We start from the raw sequence: 17,419 nt of genomic DNA, 5'->3' as shown, positions 1-17,419 counted from the left end.
ACATTCAAAGTTCATCTACTCCAACATCCCTCCAATGTGCAGGGATGTGTTCCACTAGAGCAGAGCCCTGTCCAGTCTGACCTTAAATATTTCCAGAGATGGAAAATCTCCCACCTCTCTGGRCAACCTCTTCCAGTATTTTACCATCCTCATTGTGAAAAGATTCTTTCTTGTATCTGTAATTCTTAATATTACACAAAATATATATTTTTAATTAAATTTGTTGGCTCACTCTGTTCATAAAGGGATTAGAAACTGTATAATTGCAAGTGTAAGTATCTCCAATGGCCTTCTGAGTAAGCTGGGAATATCCAAAGGGCAATGTGCCCTTTTGCTTTGTCATTTCTGTATGAAGAGGTGAAAGTTCAAGTGAAGCTACCCAAAACATTCCCAGCCAATATTTTCTGTAGAACCATAAACCATAAAGCTGTGGGAGGCAAGGTTGTGCTGAATCCCAGCACTTTGCCTTCATGCAGATGTGTGGCAAGGATGGAGGGGGATGTTAATAGGAAACTATAGCTGCTGAAAACTTTTATGTAGTTAATAAAGGTTGTGAAAAGTACCTTTGTGGTTAATAGCTCTGGGATGAGTGTGTAAAAATGTGGCTTTGAGCAAAACAGTTAAAAGCTTTTATTCTCTTCATACATAATTTTTTTTTTAAAAGTTATTTGTCTTCATGGCAGGCTGTGCTTTGTGCAGTACGGGTTACCAACAAAAATCTTTCATGGGCTGTAAAATCCAGGCAAACTTCATCAGCACATGTGTTTCTGTTTAATCAGGTGAAAAGTGTCGAATGCATAGAGCACTTGGGTAAAAAAAAAACATCTCAATTTGAATTCTTTATGGTGATCTGAAATGCAGATGGCCAGAAGGCTTCTCTCATGTTCTGGTGGAAGTTCACACTTCTCCTCCCTACGCATCTTGTGCAAGATTCCCATTCCAGCATTAGTGATCTTAAGTTCCAAGACCAGTCCTGCCTTGGAGCTGGCTATTTTATTTTTCACTTTTAAAGTAAGGTCTATTACATAAGATGACAGAGGATAAATGAGAAAATCCCTTGTTTAACTTGTGTCAATTGAAACAAATGTGGAAATATACTAGTTGCTCTTTTTTTGTTTGTATATGCTGGGGGAGGAAGAAAACCTAGTTTAAGATGCTGTGAACACAGGAAAAAGGCTCAGAGTATTTAAATGGGCTTTTACTTAGCATTTCACTTTATTGTAGTATACTGGCTGGTTGTTGTTTCTGTCACTTAGAAAAACGGATTCACAGATAATCAGTAATTTCTACAAATTTTGCTTCTTAAAACTTCAATTTTCCAGCAGTAGAATTTCCCTTCTTTGTTCTCTTTACTTTGATATCCTATTCCAAATGAGTGGTTGTCTGCATATAAGGAGAAGCTTTGTTCTGAGTTATTTTTTTCAGTAAGTGGTATGGATCTAAACTTCACACAGATTTGTGCAATCTCACAAAGGTCTAAAATGCCTCGCTGGAAATGARCCAGTTATTTTATTATATTTTACCTAGAACTATGCATTGTTATGATTTACCCCTGTAATGCTCCAAACTGCACAATGCAAAGGCTCTAGTGCTAAAATCAATGTAAAATAMAATGAATATGTACTAAAACTAGGTACTCATTTTAAGCTGGGCATTACCAAAAGAAGTGTGGAGTGGAAAGGCCAATTCAGGCTCACAAGAGTAGACAATATTTGCATTTATACAAACTACCTGGCTATTGCTATTTATTCCTTATGGTGAAATCATGTACCTGAAAATAACAATAAAAAGTTGGAATAGGTATTACCGTACTAATGTGCATTGTAGAAAGAAAAAAAAAATCTATTTCATCGAAGTAAGAGGCTTTTATATGTGTTTTCTGGGTCTTAGAAAATCTTGCAGTTTCTGCTACAAAGGTATCTTAAAAACCTTACACATTCCAGAGGCAAAGCAAAGTGTGCTGGGACACTGCAGGGAAGCAGGATGCTTGAGGAGATGCAACTGAACTGTCASAGAGCTTGCACGGATCCTGCAGAAAAAACATTTCTCATCATACCAAAACACAATAAAACAGGGTGCAGATTACTGCCACATTATGCTCATCACGACTACTTCTTATTCTGAAACTGTGGGACTTGAAAATAGTTTGGAAAGAAACCCCCAAAATATCAGCAGAACAGTTTTTTACTGAGAGGGATCTAAGGAATAATTGGGGGCAGGGAGGGGGGGCATATCTGCTGTAACAACCTAAAAGAAACTGTAAGAAAACCAGAAATGCTGTAAGAATAAGATAAATCTCAACAATGCAAACTCTGCTTTAGCTACAACTCCTGTCTAGGATTGTGAGTAAACACCACAGCAACCTGCTGACATTGCAGGTGCCCCAGGCTCTGCTGGTGTTGGTGTTCAAGCTGTCCCTGTGAAATTTGTGTAAAAGCTGAGACAGGGCATTCAGCTCACTCTGTGCAATTTAATGAAGTAGTAGCTGGCAAATGAGTTTTGATCATGTTAGAACAAGTAAACTTCCATAGTGGTTCAGTTTGTGAACTTCAATCATTACCTCATGACCAAAGATGTATATTAAAAAAAAAAAGCACGAGGAGTAGTTATGTTCATCTTCTACATTCCTGGAAAGTTGTATCCTACCAGTTTTAACTGTTTAATGGGAGCATTTTATTTGATGTTAATATTCAGGTTTACTGACAATCTCTGCAGTTTATACTGTGCATTTAGAAAGAGAAAGCAAACATGTAATTTTGTTCTGGAGTATGATATGCTGAAGTATTTGGTTTCTTCCAGAAAAAGAGGATTCAGCATTTTACTTGAAAGCCCTTGTATGGAGATAGGACTCTGACACTCTTCCTGAGGTTGTGAAAATCTGTCATAAGTATGAATATYGCAGTGTAGATTGTTGATGTTATTTCAGTTCCTGCTTATTTTAGCAGTAAACTGCCAAAAATTATTTTACATGTTTCTGCTTGTACATTTTGAGGAATTCAAGGGAAAAATACTCCTGCTCTACTGTTGAATMAAAATATGAAAATATTGTTTATAAATATGAGCTTGCTTCAACAGGCATACAGTGTTAAAATCTAAGCTACAGATTCAGAACTGTGTTGTTTTTAAATATGAAGTATCTAGAGGAATATTGCTAGAATAATTATTTTATTTTCGCATAAAAGATGTAGAAAAATGTATCCCAATGCATTTAGTAAAACTAGAGAATGGTCCAWATGGGTTATCATTTGGTAGTTTTTAATTCTGTGTATAAGTAGAAACATTGCAATACTTTTTCTTACAAGTGTAGTTCCTCCCAGTCCTGTTAAAATAAAAAAGAGCTAAACAAACCAACACCAAACTCAAAACCAAACCCAATAAACAGCAACAGCAACAAATCCAACCTCCCCCGCAAAAAAATCCCAAAGCACAAACAAAAAAAAACCAAACCAAACAAACAAACAAAAGAAAGCCAAACAAAAAAACACATGAAGGGTTATTAAGGAAAGAGTTATTATGTTTCTCACAAACGGAGAGAATGTGTTCTTTAGTGGAATCAAAGTTTTTCAAACAGTCTCTGCTTTCCTGACTTTGCTTGTTTGAGTTGATAGGTAATAGGAACTTCATACACGGTGCAGTTTAAATCTTACAGTGYTTTACAGACTACTAAATAACTGTGATAAATTCCTTTGGGTGTGTCAAAGTACATTTGTTCACAAGTTTTATTTATTAATTGATATGCAGAATATTACTGATGATCTTTAGTAGACAGCAATAGAGGAGGGAATAAAAGGCTGCACTGAGAGGAACTTGTTACAAAATGATGAAATGTCTTTATGTCTACTCATCTTTGGATTTTTCACTTGGAATTCCAAGAAGACCAAAAGCTTTCACCTCTTTCCATCTGGCCATTGTGCGATGAAGTATTTTGTTTGTGCTTAACTTCCTTATGAAGATGTGAATGTGTTGGGTGTTTTGCAGGATCTTCAGGATGGCATTGGGCAGCAGCAAACTGCTGTCAAAAAATTGAATGCAACTGGTGAGGAGATCACTGGGCAGTCATCAACAGCAGATGCCAAGGTGCTGAAGGAACAACTGGAAAGTTTGAATAGCCGGTGGAAGGAGATTTGCAGACAGTTGGTAGAGAAAAAAAAGAGGTAGGTTAAAAGAGGATAAAAATGTTGTGAAATTGTTTTTATTTATGTTAGATTTGATTGGGGCTTGAAATTTTGAAGGAACTCCCAACTTCTAGAGTTSTCAAATATATAAGGAGTTATCAGTAATTTCATTTTACATCCTATAACCTGTTTATACACCATAATTTTTTTTTTCCCTACCTACTCCTGTGATCACCACTCCTTTCCATACTCCATATTTTTTTATATTTTAACTCCTGATCTTTAAAAAAAAACAAAAACAAACAAGCATACATAATTGCTCAATTTTAAAGTAGAACAGTCCATTTACAGACTGAATTTACAATTGCCTCATAATCTTTCTGTTTGATTGTATGGCATTAAAGCACTAGTGCTAATAATACCATACTTCATTATACACGTAATCTTAATCTAATTCATCTATCAAAATTAGTGCAATTAGCATCTACATTTTATAGGCTGAACCAGAAGAATGGATTGATCAATTTMATAATATTTATGATCACTTTTAGTTCAATTTGTTTTTCTCATGCAGTCACAGAAAGCTAAAGTGTTTGAGTTACAGATAATACAAAAATGGTTTTATACCTATAAAAAGAGGATTTCCCATGGGAAAAAAGGTTGCTGTTAACGTAGGTTTTATTAAAGAATATGTTCTTACCCACCTGCTAGGCCTTACTGGGTRTGCCATTCTGCTTTAAAATATAGCCCAAAATACAGGTAGAGCTTTCTTCATTCATGTTTTTTTAAACCCAGAATACTAATTATAGAGGTACATTAATGAGTGCTGGAGATGTACTGGAAGAACTGGTAGTGTGTAGCAAGTGTTTTTACTTCTGCTGTGTCCTGCACCATTTTCTGTTCAGAGCCACAGGGGTGCAAAAGCTGTGAAAATGTTTTCTAGAGTCATAAAGGAATGTCCTGGGAGGTTATTACTGACTAATCGTGATTCAAGGTTCACTTGGAACATGCTGTCAATCATTGGAACAGGCAGCCCAGGGAAGTGGTTGAGTCACCATAGAATCATGGAATGGTTAAGGTTTGAAGGAACCTGGAAAGTTCATCGAGCTCCAACCCCCCTGACGTAGACTGTGAAACTTCTGCTAGATCAGGTTTCTCATAGCCCCACCCAGCCTGGCTTGGAATACTTCCAGGGATGTGAACCCCACAACCTTCTGGAAAGCCTATACCAGTGCCTCACAATTCAGAAGAAAATAATTTCTCCTTTATATCTATTCTAAACYCTCTTMAGGCAATYCCCCCTTGTTCTATCACTACATGCTCTTGGGAAAAGTCCTTTTCAGCCTTCCTGTAGTCCCTCTTTAGGTACTGGAAGGTGCTATAAGGTTTCCCAGTGGTATTTATAAGACACAAGATGTGTCACTTAGGGACAAAGTTTAGYRACAGGAATGMTGGGTTAATGGTAGGACTCAAAGATTTTAAAGGTCTTTTCYTTCATAAGTGATCCTGTGTTAAAAGAAGGAGATGCAACAAGCTGATGCTACCGGCTGTCAGAAGCTTCAGGGCTTTAAATAATCCTTTCTGCKGTATTTCCAGGTGTTGATGGTACTGTTACTTGTTACACAAGGGAGTCCTTGGCCTTTATTTGTCACATTAAAAGCTGTTCTTTTGTACACTGGAAACCCATCTGTGTTTCCAAGCATTAACTTGTTATGTAAGTGCAAACACTTAGAAAACAATAACACATCGTTTTAACAGCCCTGTAATCTGCTTCAGCAACACAGAAGAAAGAGATTGGTGGTTGAGCCTTGTCTGAGAATATGAAATGTGTTCCTGTTCTGCTTATGATTGTTGCTGTACATTTCATCATTTATCAGTGGAAATGTCTGTCTAAATGATCTTTTGGCTCAATGTGGTGTTAGGCACATTCTACATTTTAAGGAAGTTTAGGGTCTGTAAATCAGAATAATCCAGTTAGGTTTCCTAGATGAAAGTTCTTAAATAAACACTTTCGCATGCATTCCTCTTTTTTGTCWGTTTAGTATGCTGACCAATTGGTTTGTTTTCCTCTGGAATGACAACAGCTTGTGTAATTTTGAGGAAAATGATTGCAGAGACCTCAACRAACTTTGCAAGAATAAATGCATTGCACCAGGAGGAATACAGATAATGTTGTGTTAAACTGATATAAATGTTCCTGGTGCACTTTAGTGAGACTTATGTTCATCAGGATGCTTCTATTCACCTCCCAATCTCCCTGGCTCTGTCAGAGAGCTCTGTCAGAGCCAGGGAATACATTTTTACTCCCAGGTCTTGGAAATACATCCTACCCTGGCTGCTGCCTCCCAGTCCATGTAGTGTTTTGTTTTTTTCTGTTTTCTTTTGGTTTTTTGGTGACTTTCTTTTTCTTTTTTTTTTTCTGTTTCATTTTCTTCCCTTCATCTTTTTACTCTCCTAGACTGGATTTTCAAAGGAAAGAAACCTATATGACAGGAAAAAGTGCCATGTTATAACTAAGTCTCAGTTATGGATGAACTTGGGCATGAAAAGACCATAGGCTTATCAGCTGCACAGTCCTTATATAGCCACAGTGTCATGGGATTTGCATAGCTCTTATGCTYTGACATCTTTTAGTTTTTCATTATTTGTTCTAATTTGGTTTTCGGTACAATCAGGTTCTGTCTTTTTAAKACCTGAAACCAATCTCATCCAAAATTCTTTAATTAAGGAAGTGGCCTCTGCTTGCAGTCCAAAAGAGCTAATGTAGTCATGGCGTTGCCCAATGCATGTGTTGGTACTATGTCAATTTTATTTCAATATCTCGGCTGAATATAAATTGCAATAAATATGGGTCAATTGACATATTTTGAGTTCTCTGTTTCAGAATAACTTTAATAGAATATTTAAACAAAAAGCACCTGCAAATTCAGAATGATTATATTCTGACTCACATAAGTTTTAACAGTCATTTTATATTTGTCTATGTTTCCTAGAAATTGAATTTTCATAGTTAAAAGAATTTTATTATTATGAAGGGGATCTTAAGATTTTTTAAAGTCATTTTTGAGTATGATAACATGGAAGCACATTTTAAAACCATGTTTGAAGAAGGTGATGCTGAAGAGACAGCAGACTGGGTATAATGCATTTTCATATAACAATTGTAAAGAAAAATAAGATAGACATTAACATTTAAAACCTTCTGCAAATCAGAAAAGAAAACTGACTCTAAACTTTTAATAGKTTTCAAGTTTTAGTCTTTGTAGTAAATGCATTATGCTCTGCTTTAWAGCTGATTTTCAGTAGCTCAGAGGAGCAGTGATGAACTGAAATTTTGTTTTCTATTAAATTTTTTTGCTCAGCAGATCTCAAGATAAAGTGGCAAGAAATTGGCAATTGAATCAATTCCAGATWTGAAATCTGTTAGTGATTTCAGATTCAAATGTATAGTTGCTAAGTATTATTTGGCAAGGAAACTTTATATACTGTAAGCTCTGGTTTTATTATTTGTTTACCCAGATAAAAGAAATTGATTTTGATAATCCTGCACCRTTTTATATGAGGCATTGAAATTTTATTTTGGGCATTGACAGGCCATTCTAAACACATTTCTCAACCTTAATTCAAAGGGGCTGAGGGGAGGAGGGGAACAATTACAGGAGTAACAGAAAGTGATGCAGATATTTTTAGAAGGTGCATGAATGTGAGAATTTAGTTGGAAACAGGAGGGGTATGATGACATTTCCAAGGATGCCAATGACATTAAGCCTCAGGTAGTCAAAGGCTGAGTTGATAGTGGGAACTCCAAAACTGAACAGATGGGCAACAAGTGGCAGATGATCATCAGAGACAAATTGAGGCAAGGAATATTTCTGACAAACACACTATCCTACGCTTAAGTGATGCTGAGCTTGTTACAACTCCAGAAAGTGATCCTGAACTTATCACTGACAGTGTTTGCGGGCACAAGATGCAGTGGCAGRAAAAAAAAAAAAAAAAAAAAAAAAAAAAGCTGTAACATTTTAGGCTGCATCAGTAAAGGTATTATGAACAAAACCAAAAACGGTTGTTTTGCTGATATCAAACATTGTGGCATGTCATGTTGGCCACTGTGTGCAGATCCTGCACATGCCAGAGGATATGATGGGCACACAGACTRCTCATGGAGGGAGGCAGATAAAATGAAGATAAAATGAGCCAAGGTTTGAAGTRGCTGCACTGTGAGGAGAGKCTWAGAAGCTGRGKATSTTCAGTCTGGAGAGAAATCTCAGGAGGGATATGACTGAGGYTTACAAAGTTGAACTGATGCGTAAGCTGAATGTGAAAAAAACTGTTATTGACCTAATTCTTTGGTACTAGAAGGAAAGATTACTTGCTGGAAATGCAAGRGAYGGTAAAGTGGATTTAAGGTTTGCAYTGTGGTTACTAAATGTCTGAGGTTTGCTGGCCACAGAAAATTAAGGGGGAAAATACTATGGCTCAGCCCTATAGAATTCTTAACCTAATGACTGTGGATCCTGGGAGAGAATGAGGTGAATAGAATAAAGAAAGTGGTCAGTCTTCTGTGTCCCCCTTAAATACCATCTCCTGTTTCCAATGCTGGTGGCACTGTGTTGGATTTTTCTGAATTATTTGTTTATTTTTCATGCTCTGGTACACTGATTATCTTTTGGGGATGGGAGGAGGAATTCTTAAAAATTGCTTTGTTAGTTTCCCTGAGGTTGCACGGTTAAAAGGTCTATTTGTATGAAAACATAATGCTATCTCTGCAATGATAAAGAACCTGTAAATTTGAAATATTTCCTGTAACCACCATGAACCCTGTGGTTGGTTGACTTGAACAGGGAAAACTGAAACAGGATATAATTCAAAGAGTTTCACCATCTTTATCCAGTTTTCACAAATAATTTGGAATTGATATTAAACTACCTGAATAACAAGAACTACGAACCAGATCAAACCCATGATATTCTATAAATAACCAAAACTGATCATAAGTTCACGAGACACTAATATTCATCTCAGTGATAGACTGGCAGTTTTAATGAATAAGAATTATTTGGACGGCAAAAGGTCAACTTAATTAAAAACAGACAAGAAAACAAACTAAACCTCAAAACAATTTGAGGAACCTGTACTTCTCCTCGGTAAAAAGGAGCTGGTTTTCAGTTTTAAAAGGTCAAATGCTGATCCCAGGCAAAGCAYAGACTTAAAATTGACTTTGAATCTCCTTCCTTTGGTACTGAAGATCAAGAGGTTATGCTTGAGTTATGTTTGTGTAGGATGTTATCATTCACTTGCCTTTATCTAAGAGTTTCAAAGCTGTAGAAGTTTGAATTCAGTGCTTAAAGTTTCTGTATTTTGAGTCTAATCCATCCAGCTAAGAATTAGATGAGAATGTAATTTTAGCACATCTAGTCATTTTATCTTRCTGAAAACCTTGAAATAGACAAGGCAGTTGAATAAAGTGGAACTCGATTGAAAGTCTGATACACAGTTAGTTAGCAAGTTGGGAATTTAATTGAGTTTTTGTTAACATTTTGCTACAAAAGATGTGTTTTGGAAAAGTTGGAGTTTGTACTCTAGTGCAGTGTTGCTCTGAAATGGAGACTTTGGAGACCATGGGAAGTCACAAAGGCCCTTTGAATGGAAACTGCTAAGCTAAGCCCAGATAAAAGAGGGGAAACACAAAGTGCCTGCTTCTCCCTCTTTGTACTCCAKCAATCATTTTGAACACTGAATCTTCTAAACTGCACCAACAGAAGTTCTCTCTGCCTGTTTGTCCCTGAGATGCATCAGGCTATGTCATGCTGTGTCTGCTCATGCCACTGGGGCATTTGAATTTTGGCTGATTTAGGGATGTGGTGGCTTGCCTTTAGGGTCACTGTGGGCAGCAAGCCCCAGGGCCGTGGCTGCAGCTCAGTGCTGCTCTTTCAGGACTGCAAGGGCCAGGCAGAGAAAGCCACGGGAACGTACACAGGAGGAGAAGAAACAGCTCTATATGAGGCTCTTGACAGACTTGTAACAGTAATGCTGGTTGGTCTTTTTATTTTCCACCTTTGCTAAAAATTTCTGGTGTAATGTTTTGAAAACAGATGCCCAGGAAATAGATTCCTTCAATGTTTCAGAAGTAATCAGTTTGGGTTTTTTTTTTTATTCATCACAATCTGACATTTGTTAAAATTGGGTTCAGTTGAATGGAAGAGAATTTTTTCATTATTTTAGCTGCAAATACATTTACACTTTTAATGAGTTTGAACCTGCAGACTGCCTGTTCAGATCTACCCAAGCGAGTTTGAAGTAATTATGGAAAGAATGACAGAACAAAGGCTGTTTACCAGAATACATCCGAGTACTTTTCTGAATACAAAAATMCAAGCTTTCCGTTCTAAATAAAAATTGTTATAAAGTAAATACACATATGAATAATTTCCATACCATAACTTTACTAAGGTATTCTTTTTTTCCAATAACACATCAGCTTCAAGTGATTGGTTTCCTTTACTTGAACACTATGTATTTTGAAAGCTGTCATTAGCTTCTAGTTCTAATCTAAAAACTGGTTTAGGATATGGAGATTTCATGACAGTTATGTCAATAATTATATATTTTTTCTTTCCAGCATATAATTAGCTACATATTGAATTTTTAGTATTGTATTTTTTGACTGTTTAGATTTCTGATATGAATGAGTAGAAAAGAATTACTGGCATAGATTTGTATTGTGTTTACAAGTTGTTTAGTTAAACTTCTTACTGTTCAGTATTTACATCTAAATACATTTTCTAAAGTTAATGTGTTATTTTAATTTCACTTATTTAAAGTTCCTTTACCCTAATGAAACATATTTTCCCATTCTTTTGAGAAAGAAAGAATATTAGGGTTTTTTSGTTAATATTTTCTCTAAATTTTTGTCACCATTTTGGTGGCCTCTCATATTCTCAGTAACAGCTACWAAACACATTAACTCCTAATCTTAGAAATACAATAAATACAGATTTGACAGCTGAATCTTAAAAAGTGAAAAGGCACCAAAATATTATTGGATTTACAGATGGGAATATGAGTCACAAGTGCAGATCTGTCCTACTCGTATGACTGTGTATTTTATTTCTATAGCAAATCAAATTTCACCTTGCAAATAAATTCCACATCACTCATGTGCGGTTACAAACTCTCCACATCTGCTGTGTTTCACTGCTTATGGGTTGCTATGGTATTGTTATCACATTGTTGATTATGGAGAAAGCACTTGAGCTGCAATGTACATTTCACATGATTTYTAGACCCTTCACATGAAAATACAAGCTTGTCTGATAAAGGCCAAGAAAGTTTATGTAATAGTTAACAAATATAAGGATTAATGAAAGTTTGAAAACAAAAAAAATCTCTCCGGGGTCTTTTGTAGACTGCTATAAGAATTTGTTATTGATTCCGTTTAATAATGGTAGGAAAATTAATCCCTAATCTATCAATTATCAGATATACAAAATGCAATTAGGAAAAATAATTAACTAACTACTTAATATTAAAAACTTAATATTGATACTTTTGCTTCCATAAGTATAATGTATATAAGATTCCTGTAAAAAGATGAACATTCAGAATAGTTGACCAAGGGATCCTATGAATGCAGAAAGATAAATTTGCTTTGTTTTACTATGGGAAACACAAATGTGCCTAAGAAAAGCGGTTTGTAAAAGATGAAAAATTTCATATGAAAGTCTGTACTTCTCTGCTCTAGTTTAAGAATTTTCAATCAATCGAGATGAGTTATATTTCAGGGTTCRTGAAATAAACCTTTTGCCAGCAGAGAAGGAGCTTAAAAGATTTTTTGGGAACTTAAGCTTGTTTAAACAGATAAGGCAGTAATATATAAGAGCAGGAATACCTGTGCTGGAGSTGGAGCAGCTTGGTCCCTAGAGCCAGCTGCTGGAATTATCTCTTATTCCTCAGTCACCTACTTCAGCAGCAAGTTGTGTTCCCAACTGCTTTCTCTTGCTCTGTCCATGTCTGACTCAACTGGTGGTTCGTCTTCCTTACTCCAGCGTTGTTTGCATTTGAAAGACCATACTCCCTAAAGAAAACTGTTCATTTTTCATTGTCACCATGAATTTAAACATCTAGAAACTACATGTGTCTGTTGTTCCAAAGGTAATTATGGTGATAGAAATCAGTTTGTTCAAAAGGGGTAATCAGTCATTGAGATAAAACTTTTAATTCGATTAACYGGTTCAGCTAACACAGAGCACTTTGTTTTAGTGTCTTGCATAATATGACACTTGTCTTGCAGGGTRTTATTTATAATAGAAGTAACATTCTAGCAGGTCAAGAAGAGATGGTAAAGAAAATTATAGTGTACCTGCATGTCCTGTTAATTGCAATGAACCTTTTAATTGCTTTACTKCATGTTGTTCCTGATTAGAATAAAGAAGTAGGTCTTTGGAATACTATTTTTTTCTCTGAAACCCTTCTGTGCACACACACACACACATTTGATATAATATGTATGTATGTGKATATATATAGATATGTCTGTATATGTATAAAACATCTCTGAAAGAATTCCTGGAAAGTCTTAGGATAAAAACACCCCTATCCTGCTGATCAACATTTAAATTAGTCATCAAAGTAAAAAAAAATCTTTCCTTCACAACTAGGAAAACTTTTAATGTTTTAAGAGTTGCAGCTCAATTCATAAGGGTGATAAAACTAACAGTGTACTTAAGATGAAAAAGGAATCTTGCCAATTGCTGTCTCTTCTAGGAGACAAGAAATCTTTTTGATTTCTCATTCAAAATACYATGCAGCTCAATAATTTTGCTCTCGGGTGTATTGAGTTGAACACTATGCCTTTTCTGTGCCAGAATTAACGTATTTAAACTTGGATCTTTGTCAGGTTTATCCTCAGGGTACCATCACATAATGCCTCTACTGAGCTGTGCAGTTCACAAATGAGTAGTAGTGAAAGGAAATCAAAAAAATGCATCMGTTGCTGAGAGTTTGGGTTCTGGKGTACCTGGTCAGGTTGAGGGACAGGGGTTTTATTATGTGATTTATGGTATAACACTGGATGACTGTTTCCCAGRTTTCCATCACTGGAGCAGGGAGGGATACTGCCTCAGAAGGATTTGAAATYGTGCTTCTGCTTTTAGGATTACAGGAAGTCAGTTTTTCTTCATTTTTGTAGTATTAGTGCTGTGGATCTCAGCATAAATTAACATCTGCCTCATTTTCACAGAAATAAATGCTTTGATTAGCTGATTTTAGGTGACCTATTTYGGCTTGAGAAGAGCATATGACCTCTCAAGYCATGAACATGAACASTTCTCAGTGACAAATGTAAAAATGTGATGCTGTAAAGTTGGTTCTTTTTTTTGCATGACCTGTGCAACTGAAATGGGTAAATCTCTGGGTATCAGGAAGGTCCAGAATTTCTGTCTGCATAACAGTACTCCATATGAGATTCAGAGTTGTAATAAATATATTAGCACAAGRAATTCTTCTATGTCCAGGAATAGTCCATCAGGACTTTTATAGATAAATTAAGTTTTATGCAAAACATATTTTTTCTCCTTTAGAAGGGCCCATTCAAAATATTAATCCCAAGGGTTCACATTCTACCCTGCTGCTCTTGAAATCTTTTGCCTGCATCTCTTGAAAACTTAAGAAGCTTTTGAAAAAAAGTCCACCTTTCAGTATATTTATATAGTCATAGTGAAAATTGGCAGATGACTTGTTGAAGGAGACAAATGGAGAGTGGACACCTAAAGTTAGGTGTCATCAATCCCATTTTATGCCTTCTTATGGAATGCAAACCTTACCTACTTTTTTGTCAATCTTAACACAAACTACGTGGCAATTACTGAAATATCTTTTCCCYTGAGATGTCCAAATGAGTCTGTGTCATTTTTTACAGGCTCAATTTGGTGACACACAGTGCCAGAATTTTTAGCTGTCAGCCCTAGGCTTCCCTCCTGTTAGTTCAAACAGGATTGTAGTCTAAATGATTAACTGCTTTATTTCTGGTGTGCTTGTTTGTTACCTGCCATATGAAATTTGGAAACTGAATTTAGTGGTGTTGTAAATTGCRCCCTTGAGCTTTTCTTTTAACATATATTTAATGCCATGTTAAAAGGGTGTTGGTGTTGATCAGATAATTTTGATGTGAAGATATCTGTGGCCCACTTATAAAAATAGTAAAAAATATAAGAATTACTTATCCCTCATCTTTCAGTATTGATAAGCATTTCAATATAAAAATTAATTTATAGTAACATTAATTTCACATTTTTATTGCAGGATAGAGGAAGAGAAKAATATTTTATCAGAATTTCAAGAGGATTTGAACAAGTTGATTTTATGGTTAGAGGAAGCAGACAGTGTTATTCGTATTCCCCTTGAAAAAGGGAATGAAGACCAGTTGAGAGACTGCCTTAGCAAAGTAAAGGTATTGTAAGCTCTATTCTTAATGTTTTCTTACTTTATCAATTCCACATTGAAGAAAATTAAATCTATTTTCTGAAAAGGTATTTGACATAAAACGCAGCATTCATATAACTTTTTTAGATAAATCAAAGCAGGGAGTTTCAAAACCCAGGTACAAATACCTATTGGTCATACTGAAACCAGAAAAGTAATGGAAAATGAACRGAGAGTAAAATATTCTGAAACTAGGAAAATAATCATTATCTTTGTCATTCTCATTTCTTAATTCAGAGCATACCTGAATACTGGTTTATATGTATAGCATTTCTCTATAAGTGTCTTGTTAGCATTTTGTAACTTCTCACTTAATAAATGGTATTCAGTATTTCACAAGAGTATCCAGAACTGCATGCTTAATTATAGATGTCAGCTCGTTAAAATATTGCTGCAACATTTTCTAGACTAAACATCTAGGTGACTTATTTTTAAGATTACTTAAAAAACCCCATCAGAATATAAATTATTTGTTTTTAAAGGCTGGAGTATTTTCAGGAATGTGTTAAGAGTTTGATACTGTTAATAAATGTATTCAACAGAAGTTTCTCTGTTTAGTTTTTTGAAATGTTTTCAGTAAAATGACTTTTTAAATGACTCATACAATAAAAAATTAAACTGTAATTGGAAAACGCATATTACTTATAGARTATATGCCTAAAGGCTTTATTTTCTCCCTTGAGGACAAGGATCTAGTTATCCTTTATGTAAATCCAAGTTGAACAGATTCAGCAAGGGATGAACAGAGCATTAAAGAATCTGAAGAAAACTTATCAAATTGTTCTATCTTTCTCACAACAAAATATGAAAAAAAAAAAACCAAAAAAACCCACCAAACACCTCCCAAAGGATTATTTAGTAAAAATCTATCTTCGAGTTTCTTTTTAAATAAAAATATGATAAGTATCATTTGAGGAAATGGAGRCTCAGCTCTGTGGTGGGTTTGTCCCTTTGTTCAGCACAAGATGCCATTGAGTCAGTCAGGGAATTTGTGAGGCTCTGTTGAGATAATAATAATAAAATAATTGATAATAAAATAATTGGTAATAAAAAAGAACAAACAAAAAAGGAAAAAACCCACGAGAATAAAACATTTGAATAACTTTGTCTTCAGGTGACATTACCCTTACTTGAAATACTAAATTACTTTGAAAATACAAGTTTTCAGTAACAGCATACATAGTGGAGAAGTGGTACATTTTGGTGCTGCCTTGTGTTTCCTTTTGGCTTTCCTTTTTTTTTTTTTTTTTTTTTTTTTTTTTTTTAACATACATGAACATTCTTAATTAACAGGTTAGACTGGAGTGAAGAGTTTTTCATCACGTACCGTCCAGGTGATCAGGTGATTGTTCACAGCATGGAACATATTAAAATTCTTCTCCAAAATGCTTGCTCCAGACCGTATTACAAGATTATTAAAATTGATATACATGAAGTATTGAGTATCCAGGGCTGGAATGTACAATGTAATAGTGATTAATATCCTGAGAAACCCTGTATTTTGGCACTTAGAACTCTCTTTAGACTTGATTCACCAATAGAGGTTTTTTTTTTTAGCCTTCTACATTCAGAAAGCAACAGTTATTTTGTCTTGAATTGAGTTTATTCCTTTGGCTGATACACAAATCAATAAGGGTCAAGATAAGAGAGCTGAAATTYCTACCACAGTTCATCTTAACTGCTGTATTTGTCTGTTCCAGTTAAGAGTTGGAGAGCTGCCGCCCCACAAGGGAATACTGAAACGATTAAATGAAACTGGAGGAATAGCACTTGGAAGTGCATCACTGAACCCAGACAGAAAACATAAGCTTGAGAGTACACTGAAGGAGGCTAACCATCGTTTGCTAAAGGTTAGACATATTACTGATATAACTGTGATATAAAATTTTAATCTGCAGTGAATATTTGCATTATATATTTTCTGGTATGTCTAWTTTTTCTCCGTATGAAGAGACATTTGTGTGCATAATGAACCTGAGGAAGAAAAATGCGTACAATACACTGCTGTGAGAAACTGTGATAGCAAACCAARACCATTAGTGCCTGAAGTGATGATGTTGCATTCAAATATACTCCCTAAATTGCAGTTCTTCTGCGTGAAGGTGGAATGCAGAGCTTCATTTTTGTAGCCTGGTGCTTTTGCTGGTACAGCAAATATTCCAGGCTTTGTGACTCAGGTGTGTAAGAGAAAAATGTTTGGGTTTTTTTATGGAAACACTTCACGATTCGCTCCTCTTCCCAACCCAAAGGTGGATATTGCAACCCCTGTTTCACCTTCCACTTTTTTCCAACCCTCCAGACTCCTGGGTTTTGTGTAGCAAAGTACCACATACTTTGCTTTCTGGGATTCCATACTGATGGAAAGATGTAAGAGAGGATTTTGTTCGGCTTTACTGCTGAAGCAGCATATTTTTATGTTGAAAACTGGTGAAAATGAGTAACAAGTGTGGTAAAGAGAGGTAGATAATTTGACAGTTTTCATGGTAGAAGTGACAGAAATCATTGGGTTTCCATACTGATGGAAAGAAAGAAGGGAGGATTTTGCTGGTTTATTGCTGAGGCAGTGGAATTTTATGTTAAAAACTGGTGAGAATGAGTAGCAAATGTGGTAAAGAGAAGTAGATAATTTGAGAGTTTTCATGGTAGAAATTAGAGAAAGCATTGTCCAGAGGACTACCAGCCAAGGTATGGATTATCCTGGTTGGAAACAATAAAGGTAGAATGAGGTGAAGGATTTCTCTTGATATTGATTGCAAAGTCAGTCAGAGACATTAACTTGTGGTATCTGCTTCTTTAAGTTACCAGGATGCTGGGGAAGAAAG

General features: G+C 35.5%; 1 protein-coding gene across 1 annotated transcript in view; it reads left to right on the top strand.

The window, feature by feature from the left end:
• The first annotated feature begins 3,976 nt into the window (after positions 1–3,976).
• LOC130583047 (dystrophin-like) overlaps positions 3,977–17,419 on the top strand; it is a 382,130-nt gene continuing 368,687 nt past the window's right edge. The window contains exons 1-3 of the mRNA XM_057382115.1: positions 3,977–4,154; positions 14,418–14,565; positions 16,298–16,447. The gene's annotated coding sequence lies outside the window, so the exon portion shown is untranslated. The remainder of the gene's footprint in view (positions 4,155–14,417; positions 14,566–16,297; positions 16,448–17,419) is intronic.

This window comes from Malurus melanocephalus, unplaced genomic scaffold (assembly GCF_030028575.1).
Source record: "Malurus melanocephalus ecotype Western Australia unplaced genomic scaffold, MMel_1.1 scaffold_550, whole genome shotgun sequence".
Lineage (NCBI taxonomy): Eukaryota > Metazoa > Chordata > Aves > Passeriformes > Maluridae > Malurus > Malurus melanocephalus.
The sequence above is the reverse complement of the archived record's forward strand: the minus strand, read 5'-3'. Positions and strand labels throughout refer to the sequence as shown.